The 18,844-nt window shown below is 50.3% G+C and overlaps 1 non-coding gene across 1 annotated transcript; it reads left to right on the forward strand.

Annotated features, from left to right (window-relative positions):
- The first annotated feature begins 15,034 nt into the window (after positions 1–15,034).
- Positions 15,035–15,141, forward strand: LOC120680399. The gene has a single exon (XR_005677665.1). It is a non-coding gene; the product is annotated as a small nucleolar RNA R71 (small nucleolar RNA).
- Positions 15,142–18,844: the final 3,703 nt, after the last annotated feature.

The following is an 18,844-nucleotide window of genomic DNA, read 5'->3' on the forward strand; positions in this document are numbered from 1 at the left end:
ATGTTTCTACAAAAACCATCTTTTAACGAGACATGAGCCACTCATCCACACAGAGGGCCACTCTCAGAATTAAGTTCAAGTAAACCATTAATCAATTTAATTAAAAAGGACCAAAGTGTGTTATAGCGCAGCAACCTAGCACAACTAACCAAAATGCAACCCAAAGGTATATTTAAAGGATATAAACTGGCTAGGAAATCCTTAAAGGCATACAGTATTAAAATGCAGTATGAAAATGTATTTAAAAGTGATGGGTTGTTCATGTTATACTTGCCTTCCTCGTACTGCTCTGGCTGCTGCTCAAACTGCTCGGAAGACGGCTGCTCCTGGTACTGGTACTGGGGCTCCTCAGATGGATCAACGTCTACTCACGAACACATGGCCAAAACAATGCACAAAATAAGTATACAAGCAACCACTAACAAAAAGCTAAGAAACAGTACATCAATACATAAAAACAGCAAGAAAAACTAAGCTAAAACTATTCTACGCGTTACAACGATCGCGTGGGTATAAAGAACGCTAAAAACGGAGCTAAAACGCGTTTTCTAGGCTAAAAACAAGGTTCAGGGGCTTATTTGTAAGAAAACTGAAGTTTCAGGGGCTTTTCTGCTAAAACCGAGGGCTTAGACGTAAAAACCAGAAAGATCCGAGGGTCAACGCGTAAAAAGACCCTAACTGGACTGCGGGTTCTATTCTGAGAAAAGCCAGGGGGTTAACTGCTAAAAACTGGGCCCAACTGTAATTATTTTTGAAAGCGCCTGGACTGCGGGTTGATTAGCAGAGAGTCCAGGGACTCTTTAGCAAAATGGCCAGGCCGAACCGGTATCTAGGGTTCTAGGCCGTTGGATCACGATCTGACGGATCAGATCGGATCGGGCCACGATCTAATCGTGACCGCTGGGCTCGGATCGGAGGGTCCAGGGCAAAGGGGGCGCTGGGCGGCGGCGCTCAGCCGCCGGAGCAGAGCTCCGCGGCGGCGAGCTCGCCGGAGCTGGCCGAAACTGGCGTTCCAGGGGGTTATTCGAGACGCGGTTTGGCTTGGGAGCACCCTCTTGGTATGCGCAATCCACCTGTGCGCTCCGGGCAGTGGATTGGGGACCGGGGTGTGGTGCTCGCCGGTGATGGCGGGGTTGAGCGGCGGAACATCGCCGGAGTGCGCTGTGCGGACCTCGAAAGCGGGCTAAGGGCCAGAACGACTAGCGCCAAGGAACGGGTGGGTTGTTGTGATGCTCACCGAGGTTCGAATCGGGGAAAAGCGTGGCGCAGGATGCTTGGCGTCGCGGGCCGGCGGCGAGTCGCGGCGGCGCTCGGGAGAAGTCGCTGTGGCGGGGAGATCCGAGCTTCTGGGTGGCACGGGCCGATGCGGGGCGTCACTGTGAAGCAGGCAGAGGTGTTAGCGGGGTTAGGCGAGCCACGGTGGCGAGGAATCGAGCGGAGGCCGACTCACCCACGGCGGCGATGTCTGGAGCAATCTCGGCGCTGCACAGGCCGAAGTCGGAGGAGAAGGGTCTGGAGAGGATCCTGGGCGCGCGGCGGGGACTATTGCGGGGGTAGGCGAGGGCTGGAAAGGCGCGGTATGGCCGGTCCGTGACGGCGCAGAGGACTTGCGCGGCGGAGCGGTGTGGAGCGAGGGGGGGAAGGCGGCGCTAGGGTTTGGATCGGCTGCGGGTGGATGGGAGGGGCGCAGGGGTGAGGATTCCTTTTATAGGGCGGCGAACCTTGGGGTGCATGCTAGGGACGCGGGCGCAGCGCGGGGATCACGGCGAGTCTGTTCCGCGCGGCCGTCGCGCCGGAGAGGAAGGAGCTGACCCGTGGGGTCGTGCTGTTAGCGGCGTGGGGCGACGCGGGCTGAGCGGGCTGTTGCGCGAGTGGGACTGGGCCGTGGGACGCGGGGAGAGGCAGGCCGCGGCGCGGCGACGCTGGGCTGCTGCGCGCGCGCGGTTGGCTGGGCCGGAGTGGCGTGCGGGCTGGGCCGCCCGGGAAGGGAGAGGGGGGAAGTGGGCTTGGGCTGTTGGGTTTGCTGGGCTGGGTTTGAGTTTTGGGTTTTGGGTTTGTTTTTCCTTTTCCTTTCTAAATCTAATTCAAACAAAGTTTGAATTCAAATTGAATTTGAATTCAAACCACACTCAAATAAAACTATGCACCAGCATGAATGCAACAAAAATTTAAACCTATGATAAATTTTAATTAATTAAGGAACAAAAATTAGATTAAATGCCTACTAAACACAATAAACCTTAGAAAATTTAACTAAAGCCAATTAATTTATTAATAAATGCTGGAATTTAAATTAGGGTGTTACAAAACACTAACAAAAACTAGGAAACAGTACATCAATACATAAAAACAGCAAGAAAAACTAAGCCTAAACTGTTCTACTCGTTACAACGATCGCGTGGATATAAAGAACGCTTAAAACGGAGCTAAAACACACTTTCTAGGCTAAAAACAAGTTCTAGGGGCTTATTTGTAAGAAAACTGAAGTTCCAGTGGGTTTTCTGCTAAAACCGAGGACTAAAACACAATTAAACTATAGATCCAGAGTCTAACTCACAAAATTACCAAGCTAGGACGGCGGGTTCTATTCTGAGAAAAGCCAGGGGGTTATCTGCTAAAAACTGGGTCCAACAGTAATTATTTTTGAACTATCCAGGATGGCGGGTTGATTTCACGGAAGGGGAGGGACTCTTTAGCAAGATGGCCACAGCGAACTGGTATCTACAGATCTCGGCCGTAGGATTTTGATCTAGCGGTTCAGATCTGTTCGGACTACGATCTAATCTGGGCCCTAGGTTTCAGATCGGACGGTCACAGGCTTTTGGGGGCGCGGGTGGCGGCGCTGGGTCGCCGGAGTTATGCTCTGCGGCGGCGCCCGGCCGGAGCTAGCGGTTAGGACGCTACCGGGGTTCGTTCGGGGTGCGGTTTGGGGAAAAGAACGAGCTCGGCATGGGTAGTCCACTGGGGTACCTAGGGAGGTGTTGCAGGACTGGGAGCATGGCCCTCGACGGCGAGGGTGGTTCGGCGGCACACCGGCGAGAAATCTCGCACGGGGCAGGGACAACTCGAGGGAAAAGATGGCACGAGGAGATTCGTTACCGCGGCGTGAAGCTCTGGGACCACTTGGCTGGGGAAGGGAAATGACAGAGGGCCGAAACGAGCGCGGCGGAGCTCCGAGCTTGGCGAGGATATGGCGGCGCTCGTGGAGGAGGTCGACGCAGGGGTCTCCCGGCTTCTGATCTTCACGAGCGGGGTCTGCATCGAGCTGTGAAGCCAAGGAGATGATTAGCGGGGTAGGAGGGATACTGGCGGCGTGGAAACTCGACGAGGGGCTCACCGTGGCGGAGATCCGACGTCGGGGCGGCGCTAGGCTAAGGTTTGTGGGAAAAAAAAATGGCGACTGCGGTGTGGCGTCGTGGGGCGCAGAGGGAAGGTTGGGTGTTTAAAGGAAGCGATCCGGGGTCCTAGGCGTGCGTGCCACGACTGGAAAGTGAGCGAGATACGCGGCCGGGATTGGCGCTGCGCGGGGATAGCGGATCGCCCCAACTGCTGGGCTTGATCCGGTCCTAGGGCGGGGCTTCTAGAAGGAGGAGGGGCTATGGATGGCTGGCCAGTGGGCCTGGAGCGCGCGCACGGCGGAGCGGGGCCACGGGCAGCGAGGAAACGCGGCGAGCGCGGAACAGGGGAGCCCAGCCCGGGGAAGGAGATGACCCTGACGTGTGGGTCCGGGCGGTCAGTGGCGTGGCGGGAAAGCGCATGCGGGCGACGCGGGCGCTGCGCGAGCGCGCTGGCAGGTGGGCCTAGAGCGCTGACGCGGAGCTGGGCGTGGCGTGCGGGGGTGCTGGGCCTCGCGCGGGAGCAGACCCGTGCGGCTTGGGCCAGAGCGGGAGGGGGAGTGGGCCGCTGAGCGGGTGGGGGCGTTGGGCCCGAGAGAGAAACAACTGGGCCGCGGGGAGAGAGGAAAAGAGAGCTGGGCCTGGGTTGAGTTGGTGGGCTTCCGGGATGGGGTTTGGGTTGGGTTGTTTTGGGTTTGGGTTTCTTTTCTATTTCTTCTTCTCTTCTATTTCTAATTCAAACAAAGTTTGAATTCAAATACAAGTTTGAATTCAAACCACACTCAAATAAAAAAAATGCACCAGCATGAATGCAACACAAATTTTTAAACCTATGATAAAATTTTAATTATTTTAGGAACAAAAATTAGATTAAATGCAAGACTAACACAATAAACCTTAGGAAATTAAATAAAGCCAATTAAATTTATTAATAAATGCTGAAATTTAAATTAGGGTGTTACAGACCCTACCCCCTTAAAGAAATCTCGTCCCCGAGATTTAGCTGGACTGGCTAGCAAAGAGATCTGGATATGTCTTCATCAGCTCATCTTCTTGCTCCCATGTAGCCTCAGCTTCACTGTGATGACTCCACTGAACCCTGCACATCTTGATGTGCTTGTTCCGAGTAACCCTCTCTGATGTCTCCAGAATTTTCACTGGATGCTCGGTATAAGTCAGATCTTCCTGGACATCTACTCCATCCAGTGGTGCCTGCTCCTCGGGTACTCGCAGACATCTCTTCAGCTGAGATATATGGAAGACATCATGAACTCATGAGAGGCTGAGAGGTAACTCCAGGCGATAAGCAACTTCGCCTTTCCGCTCTAGCACCTTGAATGGCCCCACATACCGAGGTGCTAACTTCCCCTTGACATTAAATCTGCGGATTCCTCTCATCGGAGACACCTTCAGATACACATAATCACCAACACTGAAGGTCAGGTCTCTCCACTTGCCATCTGCATAGCTCTTCTGTCTGCTCTGTGCAATCCTCATATTTTCTCGCACAGCCTGAACCATCTGCTCTGCATCATCTATGATCTCAGGGCCAAAGAGCTGCTTCTCACCAATCTGATCCCAATAGAGAGGAGTCCTGCACTTCCTGCCATACAATGCCTCAAAGGGGGACTTCTTCAGACTGGCCTGATAGCTGTTGTTATATGAGAACTCAGCATATGACAGGCACTTGTCCCAACTAGTACCATACTGAATAGCACAAGCTCTCAGCATATCCTCCAACACTTGGTTGGTTCTCTCTGTCTGCCCATCTGTCTGAGGGTGATAAGCCGTACTGAAACGCAGCTTCGTATCCAACGAATCATGGAGCTGCTCCCAGAACCGAGAAGTGAACTGAGACCCTCTGTCAGATATGATCTTCTTAGGCACACCATGCAAGCAGACAATCCGAGAGATGTACAACTCTGCCAATCTAGCACCGGAGTAAGTAGTGTTCACCGGAATGAAGTGAGCAACCTTCGTCAGACGATCCACTACTACCCAAATGGAGTTGTACCCTTTCTGAGTACGAGGCAATCCAACAATGAAGTCCATAGTGATTTCCTCCCATTTCCACTCTGGAATCTTCAAAGGCTGTAACAGACCTGCTGGCCTCTGATGCTCAGCCTTGACACGCTGACAGGTGTCACAAATAGCCACGTACTCTGCCACTGAACGCTTCATCCCATACCACCAGAAATGTTCCTTCAGATCATAATACATTTTCGTGCTGCCAGGATGAATAGAGTATGCTGTATCATGGGCCTCACTCAGAATCAACTTCCGGAGATCCTTCACATCTGGCACACAGATCCGGTTCTTGTACCACAAAGTACCCTGATCATCCTCTCTGAAATGAGGAGCCTTGCCCTTCTTGAGCAACTCACGAATCTCCTGCAGCTTCTCATCATCTTTCTGATGCTGCCTCTAGAGTCGGTACTGCCTCAAACGCTGCACTCGAAGTATGATGCAAGAAGCCCAGACTCAACTGCTCGAACTCCTCGCATAACTCTGGAGGCATCTGGAAAGCTACAGCCATGTTGACATAACTTCTACTACTCAGAGCATCTGCTACAACATTGGCCTTGCTCGGATGATAGTGAATCTCCAGATCATAATCCTTGACCAACTCTAGCCATCTCCTCTGCCGCATGTTCAGCTCATTCTGCGTGAAAATGTACTTGAGGCTCTTGTGATCAGTGTAGATATCACACCGCTGTCCATACAAGTAATGCCTCCAAATCTTCAGAGCATGCACAACTGCGGCTAACTCAAGATCATGAGTGGGATAATTCAGCTCATGCCGACATAACTGCCGTGAAGCATAAGCAATCACTCTGCCCTCCTGCATCAGAACACACCCAAAACCATCCTTCGAAGCATCACAATATACCGTGAACCTCTTCGTCTGGTCTGGCAGAGTCAGGACTAGCGCCGTAGTCAACCTCTTCTTCAGCTCATCGAAGGCCATCTGGCGCTCATCAGTCCATACAAAAGCCACATTCTTCTCCAGCAAAGAAGTCAAAGGCTTCGCGATCTTGGAGAAATTCTCAATGAACCTCCGATAATATCCAGCTAAGCCCAATGAATGACCTGACTTCCTTTACTGTCTGCGGTGTCTCCCACTCGAGTACATCCTTCACCTTGCTCGGATCAACAGCAATGCCTCCCTGAGAGATAACATGACCGAGGAATGGCACCACGTCAATCTAGAACTCGCACTTGCTGAACTTGGCATACAGCTGATGCTCCCTCAGTCTCTGCAATACGAGTCTCAGATGCTCCTCATGCTCTTCTTCTGTCTTGGAAAAGATCAGAATATCATCAATGAAAATCACCACAAAGACGTCCAGATAGTCCATGAAAACCATGTTCATCAGATGCATGAAGAAAGCCGGGGCATTAGTCAAACCGAAGGACATGACCCGAACGAAGATCAATCTTCGAGAATATACGAGCACCTCGAAGCAAATCAAAGAGATCCTCAATACGGGACAGTGGATGCTTGTTCTTGATAGTGACTGCATTCAGCTCTCGATAATCGACACACATCCTCTTTGAGCCATCCTTCTTATCTACCAGCAACAATGGAAAAGCCCAAGGAGAGAAGCTGCGACGGATATAGCCCTTGGCCAGCAACTCATCAATAGTCTTCTTGACTTCCTCATGCTCTATAGGTGCCATACGGTAGGGTCGCTTTGCAATAGGAGCTGTGCCAGGCAAGAGATCAATACAAAACTCAATGGCGCGTTCAGGCGGCATACCTGGCAGATCATCCGGAAAGACATCCGGGAATTCAGACACCACGCAAATACCGTCCGTGGGTCTAGCCTCCATCTGATGAAGAAACCCAGAAGGCTCTACTGCACTGATAACAACCTCTTGGCCACTGGAAGCTGTTAGCAAGACTGTCCTCTGAGCACAATCTATCCGGACTCCCCATTTGGCCAGAGTCTCCATTCCCAGAATGACATCAATGCCCTTGGTGTCTAGCACCATCAGATCAGTACAGAACTCTACTCCCCTCAAGGAAACACTGACTCTCGGGCAGTAAGTGTGAGACCTCAACTATCCTCCCGGTGAAGATACTAACAGGCACCTCTTTAATGTGCTAGTATGAATACCATGATGCTCGACAAAAGACTGAGTAATGAAGGAATGCGTAGCACCAGTATCGAAAAGCACTGTAGCTAGATATGAATTAACCATGAACGTACCAATAACCACGTTGGGAGCCTCGGCCGCTGACTCGGCCGTCACGTGGTTCACTCTGCCCTGAAGTGGTGCCCTGGGCTGAGCTGGGCGCCCCTGCTGTCCCGCCTGCGCCTTCCGGGGGCAAGCGTTGGTGTAGTGCCCCGGCTGGCTGCAGTGAAAGCAGGTGCGAGGAGGTCCCTGAACCTGCTGTCCGGTAGGAGCTGCCGGACGTGGAGCCTGCGGTGCCGGTGGAGCTGGTAGAGCAGTACGAGCCGGAGGTGCCGGTAACCTCGGGCCCTGACCTGCCTGCTGCTGTCGAGGCGGGTACTGCTGCGGTGGCCTCTGCTGGTACTACTGAGGAGGCCGGTACTGAGGCTGCTGGTACTGCTGGGGCGGCTGGAGGTGAGGACGAGTGTTGCTGCCGGAAGCAACGGGGACAATCTTCCTCTTCTTGTCCTCCATCTCCAGGTGCTTGCGCTCAGTGTTGAGCGCGCTGTCAACCAGATGGTTGAAGTCGTCGAAGCGGAGGTTGAGCAGCGTGTACTGGAGGTAGTCCTCAAGGCCCTCCATGAAGTGCTCCTGCTTCTTGCGGTCATCCGCAACATCGGCAGGGGCGTAGCGAGCAAGCTGCAGAAAGCGATCACGATACTCCGTGACCGACATAGTCCCCTGAAGTGACAAGGACAGATACATATCGAAAGATTAACTCAAGATTCATAAGGATAGAACAAGGGGCATTAGCTCAAAAGAAACCGCTGAATGATTATACTTAAGATTACCTGCTTCAGTGCAAGGAACTCCTTCTGCTTCATCTTCATAACGCCCGCGGGGACGTTGTGGCTGCGGAAACGCTCCCTGAACTGGAGCCAAGTGAGAGACTCGCGGTCATGAACTGGGTGGGACTCCCACCAGTCCAAAGTTGCCCCTCGCAGCTGTCCTGCTGCGTACAGAACCCTCTCCCGATCATCGCACTGGGCGATGTCCAGCTGACGCTCCACTACACGGAGCCAGTCGTCAGCCTGAAGAGGGTCGGACGTGTGGGAAAACGTTGGCGGGTGACCCCTCAGGAACTCAGCACGCCTGTCGCGAGGCTGCGGCGGTGGAGGAGGCGGAGGCTGAGTGTGAGCCTGCTGAAGAGCCTGAACCGTGTTGTTCAGGGTAGCCATCATCTGCATCTGGAGCTGGAAGTACTGCTCCGGAGTCAAAGGCGGCGGCATCGGGATCCCGGTCCCTTGGGTGTTCTGACCCTGGTTGTTCTGCCCCTGCTGGTCAGAACCACGCCTAGTGTTCACCATCTGATTTTGGAAAAAGATGTCACGAGTAAAGATATTGCAGGAATAAATTCTGATGGATATGATAACTCTTTGCGGAAAAAGACTCAGACATGATAAAGTAGACAGGATAGAGTGGACTGTTTTACCCCCAACGATCTAACTCATTTTATTAATTAATTAACTTTAACATCAGAGTGATTTTCTTTAAACAAATCTAAACTACTAAGCTATACAATCATTCAAAAATCCAAATCAAACATGTAGCATAATAACAAGCAGTCAATTTTCATGACTTAGCCGAGTTTAACATCCGACTTGACTAAGACAACGCATCGCAGAACGTACTACCGTATTATTATTAAAGGATCGCCTAGCTTACTCATGGTGGTCAGATGATTGATTCAGGCCAAAATCTACGAAAACTATTCTTCAGAGAGAGAAATCAAGTCAACAAGGGTAAAAAGTCAAAGAAGTCAAGGGGTATAATAGTAAAATAGTTTCAGCAAGCAAGGATTGGAGAGAAGAGGTCCTAAAACTCGACCAGTTCTATCTAGGCTTCGTCCTACAGTCGATACGGCTCTGATACCACTCTGTAACACCCGGTTTATAAAAGAACATAAACCGAGCAATCATATACGTGCCAGGATCAAGTCACACGTATATACAACAGAATGAACAGTATATCACAGCACATATCACGAATAAGACATAATAAAACGAAATACGAATGGTATTTATTACATTAATGACAAAATGTCTGATACAGCGGAAGCGAAGTACAAATACGGTAAAAACTCTCCAAAGCTGAGCAGGGCGCCACAGGGACGTCGACTGGGAGACGAACGCCTAGAAATTCTCGTAGTCCTGGTAGCGCTGGACGAACTCCCTCGTGTCGGCAGGAACTGAGCAGCAGTAGCGTAGCCAAGAGGAAAAAGTAGAGAAGAGGCAAGAGTGAGTACACAACTTGTACTCAACAAGTATAACACAAACTATGAGGCTCTAGGCTGGCTGACTGACTGCATTAGCTTTTAGGTCTTGGCAAAATTTTATTAAAGCTATTCACTACGAGTTGTTGAATTACCATTATCCTAGTTTCATAGTAATTAATCAAAATTAAACATGATACTACTGAGAACCAAACTAAAACCAAGCCACCAAGGTAACCCCGAGAGGCACCTCCCTCGTCGAAAGGAGACAACCCCACTAATCATGTTACACTTGCCTTCCTCGTACTGCTCTGGCTGCTGCTCAAACTGCTTCGAAGACGGCTGCTCCAGGTACTGGTACTGGGGCTCCTCAGATGGATCAACGTCTACTCACGAACACATAGCCAAAACAAAGCACAATAATAAGCATACAAGCAAACACTAACAAAAACTAGGAAATAGTACATCAATACATAAAAACAGCAAGAAAAACTAAGCCTAAACTGTTCTACTCGTTACAACGATCACGTGGATATAAAGAACGCTTAAAACGGAGCTAAAACGCACTTTCTAGGCTAAAAACAAGTTCTAGGGGCTTATTTGTAAGAAAACTGAAGTTCCAGGGGGTTTTCTGCTAAAACCGAGGACTAAAACGCAATTAAACTATAGATCCAGAGTCTAACTCACAAAATTACCAAGCTAGGACGGCGGGTTCTATTCTGAGAAAAGCCAGGGGGTTATCTGCTAAAAACTGGGTCCAACAGTAATTATTTTTGAACTATCCAGGATGGCGGGTTGATTTCAAGGAAGGGGAGGGACTCTTTAGCAAGATGGCCACAGCGAACCGGTATCTACGGATCTCGGCCGTAGGATTTTGATCTAGCGGTTCAGATCTGTTCGGACAACAATCTAATCTGGGCCCTAGGTTTCAGATCGGACGGTCACAGGCTTTTGGGGGCGCGGGTGGTGGCGCTGGGTCGCCGGAGTTATGCTCCGCGGCGGCGCCCGGCCGGAGCTAGCGGTTAGGACGCTACCGGGGTTCGTTCGGGGTGCGGTTTGGGGAAAAGAACGAGCTCGGCATGGGTAGTCCACTGGGGTACCTAGGGAGGTGTTGCAGGACTGGGAGCATGGCCCTCGACGGCGAGGGTGGTTCGGCGGCACACCGGCGAGAAATCTCGCACGGGGCAGGGACAACCCGAGGGAAAAGAAGGCACGGGGAAATTCGTTACCGCGGCGTGAAACTCTGGGACCATTTGGCTGGGGAAGGGAAACGACGGAGGGCCGAAACGAGCGCGGCGGAGCTCCGAGCTTGGCGAGGATATGGCGGCGCTCGTGGAGGAGGTCGACGCAGGGGTCTCCCGGCTTCTGATCTTCACGAGCGGGGTCTGCGTCGAGCTGTGAAGCCAAGGAGATGATTAGCAGGGTAGGAGGGATACTGGCGGCATGGAAACTCGACGAGGGGCTCACCGTGGCGGAGATCCGACGTCGGGGCGGCGCTAGGCTAAGGTTTGTGGGAAAAAAAATGGCGACTGCGGTGTGGCGTCGTGGGGCGCAGAGGGAAGGTTGGGTGTTTAAAGGAAGCGATCCGGGGTCCTAGGCGTGCGTGCCACGACCGGAAAGCGAGCGAGATATGCGGCCGGGATTGGCGCTGCGCAGGGATAGCGGATCGCCCCAACTGCTGGGCTTGATCCGGTCCTAGGGCGGGGCTTCTAGAAGGAGGAGGGGCTATGGATGGCCGGCCAGTGGGCCTGGAGCGCGCGCACGGCGGAGCGGGGCCACGGGCAGCGAGGAAACACGGCGAGCGCGGAACAGGGGAGCCCGGCCCGGGGAAGGAGATGACCCTGACGTGTGGGTCCGGGCGGTCAGTGGCGTGGCGGGAAGCGCGTGCGGGCGACACGGGCGCTGCGCGAGCGCGCTGGCAGGTGGGCCTAGAGTGCTGACGCGGAGCTGGGCGTGGCATGCGGGGGTGCTGGGCCGTGCGTGGGAGCAGACCCGTGCGGCTTGGGCCAGAGCGGGAGGGGGAGTGGGCCGCTGAGCGGGTGGAGGCGTCGGGCCCGAGTGGGAAACAACTGGGCCGCGGGGAGAGAGGAAAAGAGAGCTGGGCCTGGGTTGAGTTGGTGGGCTTCCGGGATGGGGTTTGGGTTGGGTTGTTTTGGGTTTGGGTTTCTTTTCTATTTCTTCTTCTCTTCTATTTCTAATTCAAACAAAGTTTGAATTCAAATACAAGTTTGAATTCAAACCACACTCAAATAAAAAAAATATGCACCAGCATGAATGCAACACAAATTTTTAAACCTATGATAAAATTTTAATTATTTTAGGAACAAAAATTTAGATTAAATGCAAGACTAACACAATAAACCTTAGGAAATTAAATAAAGCCAATTAAATTTATTAATAAATGCTGAAATTTAAATTAGGGTGTTACAATTTCCTTAAAATGGCAGTGTTTGCCTTTGATCTTCCCTACTACTACAAGCCTTTGTGGAGCTCAAGGTAGGATAAGAACATGGCACACTTGTATTCTATTTATTGTAAAGTCAAAGAGAGGATCCATGGAGAAACAAGTCATGCAATCTCAATCAAAAGGTGCAAGTGTATGAGTGGATGGATGGATGGATGAATATGGCTTACTCCTTGAGGTAATGGCTTTTCTCTCTCGAATCATCCCTATCTCTCTCTCTCTCTCTCTCTCTCTTTGAGACATGGTTACCCCTTTTTCTCTCTCTACTTTTTTTGGGTCATGCTTCTTTGGCATGCCATCTTTCTCTTCTTTTTGGGGCAACCATAATCTAACTTTATTTTATTTCAGGGATGTTCTATGAGAGAGATCACAGAGACATGGAGCATTTATTGATGTGGAAGGGATGGTGGTGCTAATTCAAGTGTAGGAATATAGCAAATGGATGGGATGTGTACGTGCTTATGATCGAGAAAGCATGAAGAGTATCTCACTAGGGTCACCCAATTTGACAAAACTCAACAGAACATCAAGCAGCATATGTATAAGGGTTTTTTCGTGGAATATGGCATATGGCTCTGGTAGGACATTGCATATCGCTAGGGAACTTGCCTTTTTTTTCAAAAACAACTTCAGACTTCAAGCATCACTAGAACAAGCTTTCATAACCTTATTTACTATATCTGAACTCACAACAACTTAGACTCGGATCAAGCATAGGCAACCCACAGAACTTTCAGGTTTATTGGCAAGATATTTGTATAACCAACGAATATAAACTCAAGAGAACTCTTATTTTCAAACTAGGCATAACAGACATGATAGAGCAAAGCAAAACTCATCCTTTCAACTTATCAAAAGGGAGTTAAAACATTCTTACCGCGCATCATGGAAAAGGGAAATAAAACAGTAAATTTTTATTTTGTTTTTAAAAGTTTTTATCAAATTTTATTGAAAGCAAATAAAGGGACACAGTTGACTTAGGGGAGGGAACCTCCCCCAAGCTAGCTCTTGGTTTAGGGTCCGAAAAGCAGGACCTTTCTCCATACCTGATCAGGTTGAGGTCGTTTCGTCCATACCTGGAGAAGTAGTAGCGGTCGATGGCGTCTTGTTCTTCTTGCGCCACACCTTCTTGGTCTTCTTTGGTGGCGTAGGCGGTGCAGGAACAGGATCCTCGGATGTAATAACCTTTGATTTATCCTTCTTCTTAGATCTTTTTGTGTTCGTTGGATCTTCTTTCATAAGTGTCTTCATAAAAGGTATAAGACTATCTTTCTAAGAGGGTGTGACTTCGACTTCTTTGATTTTATGAGGATTTGGCCCAAATTTGACCCGGATCATCAAGCATTGCTCTCTTTTGGGTCGGAAGTCAAATTTCTCCTCTTTACCATTGATATGGAGTCGGATTTCTCCGGCCCCAACATCAATATGTGCATCAGCTGTATTGAGGAACGACCGTCCTAGAATGAGAGTAGTCTCCTTCTGATTATCCATATCAAGTACCACAAAATCGACTGGGATGAAACAGTCCCGTACTCTCACTGGGACATCCTCAGCGATTCCTTCTGGGTGCCGTACTGAGGAGTTTGCCAATTGCAACTGCATGGGTGTTGGTGTCAACTCTGTGTAGTTGAGTTGGTCGAAGACCGCCTTCGGCATCACACTAACATTGGCTCCCAAATCACATAGGGCTTTGTCGAAGTTCTATGCCCCTATCGAACATCTGATAGTTGGGAATCTTGGATCCTTCTTCTTCTCGGGCAATTGTTGAAGTATAGCTGCACTGCATGCCTCAGTGAGCTTGATTACTTCGGTAGTTGGCAGTGTTCGCTTGTTGCTGATTATGTCCTTGATACAACGAGCATAGGTCGGAACCTTCATCACATCCATCAAGGGCACATTGATGTTCACTTGTTGTATTATCTCAACAAAGCGGCTGAACTGCTCATCTGTACTTGGCTTCTTTGCCCTCATAGGGAACGGCAATACTTGGGTATCATAAAATTCATGCGGAGCCGTCTTCCCTTCTTGAACCTTCTCGGGTTCCTCCTCCCGAGGTGGTTCTTCTGCCACCGGGCTTGCTTTCTTCCTATTAACATGGTTAGGATAAGGCAGGTCTTGAGTAGTTTTACCTCCTCGTGTGGTTATCGCCTTAACGTTCTCCAAAGCAGGGGGCATGGTAGCAGCCACTTGAGCTAGTTGAGTCTCAATCATCTTGTTGAAACTCAAATGATTCTTGATGGTAGTGGAGAATCCGTCCATCTTGGCATGGATGGTCTCCATAGATTTGTCTATAGCGGCCAACTTTTTCTGAAGGGACTCATTGATCTTCGTTTGGTTGTAGATGAGATCTCTCAAGGTAGGCTGGTTAGGACCGAAAGAATTCGAATTCCCATTACCTCCTTGGTAATATGGGGGTGGTTGATTCCACCCCTGACCTCCTTGTGGATGAAACCCATTGCTGCCATTGAGGAATAGAGCTTCTTCTTGGGTTTCTGGGCAATTGTCGCCCGAATGTCCAACATTCCCGCAGACCTTGCACGTCATGCGAGTTTCCAAGGCTTGAAGTTTTTGCATCTGAGCCTTATCTTGGGAATAATCCTCAAATTTCTTGAGGAGATCAATCTTCATAGCGAGCATGTCGGCCTCCTTAACGGAGTGCATACCTCGCTGGTGCGGTTGAGGCAATCATCGCTCCAACTTTGGTTGGAAACCATCTTCTCGATCAATGATGTAGCTCTTTCAATGGTCAGCGAGAAGAAAGCTCCACTCGCAGCGGCATCCACATTATCACAGGATGACTGTGTCAACCCGTTGTAGAAGTTATGTAGAATGAGCCAATTATCCATTCCATGATGCGGACACGCCAGAATGTACTCCTGAAGCCTCTCCCATGCTTCCGGAATTGACTCATTTGATGCCTGCTGGAAGTTCGAAATCCGACCACGAAGAGCATTGGTTTTGCCCGTCGGGAAGAACTTCGAGAGGAACGCCTTGGCACATTTGTCCCAAGTATCCACAGCAGCCTTGTTAGCATAAAACCATTGCTTCGCTCTCCCCAAGAGAGAGAACAGAAACAGATAGAGCCGGATTGCATCTTGCGATACACCCTTGATAACAAAAGTACTGCAGAGCTCCAGGAACTGCTGGAGATGAGCGCTAGCATCCTCATTGGCCTTGCCACAGAATGGGTTGGCCTGCACCATCGTAATGAGATCCATCTTGATCTCGAAATTTTCTCCTCCGGTGTTAACCTTGGGCCCGATGGGGACCTGGTTAGCAGACGGAGCAGAGTAATCATGGAGTGTCTTCTGGGTCATAGCTCTAGGAGCTGACGACGATGCGATGACTGGGTCAACTGCCGAGAGTGATCTCCGAGGTGATACGAGACGAGCTCGCATCCTCCACAAAAGTGACTCTAGATCGGAAGGAAAGTTTTACGGCAAGTCGAAACCGGTCATACACTACCCTATTTTCATATCAACAAAGACAAGAAAACAAAGCCAAGTTAGCCTGTTTAGCAAGCGAATACCAATTTCGATTTTGTTCACAACTTTGTCTATATATTTCACTTTGTGCCTTCCCCGGCAACGGCGCCAAAAATGCTTGTTGGCGCCTACCAACATCACCAGCGATGACGCCCGCAGACGCCAATTTGGGTGGCAGTATTTCATGAACCACGAATAAATCCGCAAGCGCACGGAATACTGCTGTAGCATTTTACCCGGGAGTATACCAGGGTGTCATTTATATTTCCGCAGGGAAGGCGATGAGTGAGAAGATATATAGATTAGTTGGTGAACTCTATCTAGATTGGATATTCTCATGCATAAACAGGGGTAAGATAATAACATGGTAGGAGGTAGTGTGACACACACACAAACTACCCTCTTGGATAAATAAAAGATAAAAAAAAGATAAAAGATGCTTTAGGCCGGGAGCAAGGTAAAAGTAAGAGCTCGAGTCAGCTGTGCTTGGCTGGCTATATCTACACTTTCTCATTGGTTAGCTCGTCAGAGATTAAACTACACAACAGGGAGATCGCTATTGAAGTAACGGGAGGAGCCCGTACACCACGGCGACTTTATGTACCTCCTACCCCCCATACCGAACATGGAGGATTACTAAAAGGCTCGAACAGGGCTGTCACCACCTGCCGGCTACCTCTACAAACCGTGGGTATAGTTGACATCCAGCAACTCTTAGCTAATCTAGACACCACGTCTACACTAGTAACGGATACTCTAGTGTCCCACGCGGAGCCCCCACCCGTCGGATGGACAGACATCACACTAGAGCAATCATACGAATACTGGAGCAGTTGATAGAATTCTAAGAACAAAATACTAACCATCTCCAGCACAGGGCGATCATGCAATGCAAGCATTGAATAATAATGCAACCATGACAAGAAGCATATACTCGATAATTCAGAATATACTTCAAGCAGATATCGGTAACCATAGTCTAATTCTATTACAAATGACCGAATATTACAAGAGAGAGCTAGAGATGAACCCATACCCGACTCTCGAGCAACTCCGGCGACTCGATGACTCCTAGACTTCTCCTAAACTCCACTAAGCCTAAAGACTATGCTAGGAATGCAAGAGAGGAGATGAGAGGTGTGTGGTGTGTGTGTGTGTGTCCTATTCTCCACCCCTTTGTATTTATAGCAGGGAGCCATGGGGTGAAGCCTTCACAACCGACGTAGGGGACCAATGGGGAGATGCCACATGCCATGGTTGAGGCGGTGGGGCCCACGGGCCAGGTCGGCCGACTAAGTAGGTCGGTCGGCCTGCCCGGGCCACCAACCGCCCCCAACTTCTTCTGGTAGGCTGTCTTGGGCCTCCTTGTCTGATCCATGTTGGGGTTGGCCTATCTTGACTTGTGTGAATTGGGTTCTTGCATCACTTTTGGTCCATCTGAGCTTGAATCGGTGCTCTGATAATTTCTGTGATTTTATGTCAGGCCAAAGTGTGCTTGTAACCTACATATTAGCTTGAAAACATAACTTGCATATTCTAAAAGGTAAATTGTGGTTTAGGGACTTTATTGGATAAGGATGCGTGTTAGAAATGCAAACTCTCATGATTTTCTGATCAATTTGATGCCTGGAAATGGTCATTAGTGAGCGTCAACACCAGTTTTCTTTTTTATAAGGACTGGGTTAGAGAGCTAGTCAGAGTGATAGACTTCTTTTATGAAGCCAGCGGCTAACAGCTTAGCAATTTCTTCTCCTATGGCTCTATGCCTCTCGTTGTCGAAGCAACGCAGGCATTGCTGGACGGGCTTGGATCCCGGCAAAATACGAAGCTCGTGCTCGGTGACCTCCCTTGGTATGCCCGGCATGTTGGACGGCTTCCAGGAAAAAGTGTCCTTGTTGGCTCGGAGGAAGTCGACGAGCGCGTGTTCCTATTTGGCTGACAGCTGGGAGCCGACCCGCACCGTCTTTGTTGGATCGGCATCGTCGACCACGACCAACTTGGTCTCATTGGTTGAGACGAAGGCCGGTGCCTGGCTGGGCTTGCTAGGGTCAGGACGGCACTCGGGAGTGGTGGCGCGAAGCTGGCCAAGCTCAGCCGAGTTCGCCGCAGTGGTGGCGAGGTCGAAGTACTCGCGGCTGCTGGCGTAGGCCTGCTCGAAGGAGCCGCTCACTTTGACGACCCTGTTCGGGCCCGGCCGCTTGAGCTTGAGGTAGGTGTAGTTGGGCACCGCCATAAACTTGGCGTAGGCGGGGCGCCCGGGAATGGCGTGGTACGCCCCCTTCCAGTCCACCACCTCAAACGTGAGGGTCTCGGTGCGGAAGTTGGCTTTGCTGCAGAACGTGACCAGCAAGTCGATGTTACTGACCGGGTACGCCTTCATGCTCGGCAAGATGCCGTAGAAGGGGAAGAGAGACGTCCGCAGGCAGGCTCGTTGGATCCCCATGGCCTCCAGGGTGTCGATGTTGAGGAGGTTGAGGCTGCTGCCCCCGTCCATCAACACCTTGGACAGGCGCATGTTGCTGACGACAGGGTCGACGACGAGAGGGTAGCTCCCAGGCCGAGGGATGCTGGCCGGATGGTCATCCTGATCGAAAATGATGGGCGTGGATGCTTGTTGGCAGTCCTTAGCCTAACAGAATAAATCCGCATGCGTACGGATACCGATGTAGCATTCACCCGGGACTATTCTAGGGTATCGAATCCACCCGGTAACTAACCAAGTCTAGGTACCACACCTACACTATCGAGTCACTGACTTCCGCCTCACGTTAAGGCAAGAAGAAACCCCAAACAAGTAGAACTTGCTACTTACGCATACAAGGGATACCGCAACTAGAGAGATCAAGTATTCAAGTACTAATAAAGTAAAGGAGAGAAAGTAATACTAATGAAAGAAGAGGAAATTACTCGAATCGAAGCTTCATTCCTCGGAGGCACCAAATTGGAGAGGGGCTGACACTCCGGCTCCTCTCCGGACTCTCACCTCTCCTCTCTCCCTATTTCTAAAGATATGTGGAGCGCTACACTTCAACTTGGACTTGCTCCAATTCACCGTGGCTTGAAGTGAGGGGTGGGGGTCCCTTTTATAGTGCTTCCAAGGCAGTTATCACGAGATCGCCTACACTTCACGCAAGGAGGTCGGCATCGTAACTTCCACGCGAAGGCTGGA

The sequence above is a fragment of the Panicum virgatum genome, chromosome 6N, assembly GCF_016808335.1.
Source record: "Panicum virgatum strain AP13 chromosome 6N, P.virgatum_v5, whole genome shotgun sequence".
Taxonomy (NCBI): domain Eukaryota; kingdom Viridiplantae; phylum Streptophyta; class Magnoliopsida; order Poales; family Poaceae; genus Panicum; species Panicum virgatum.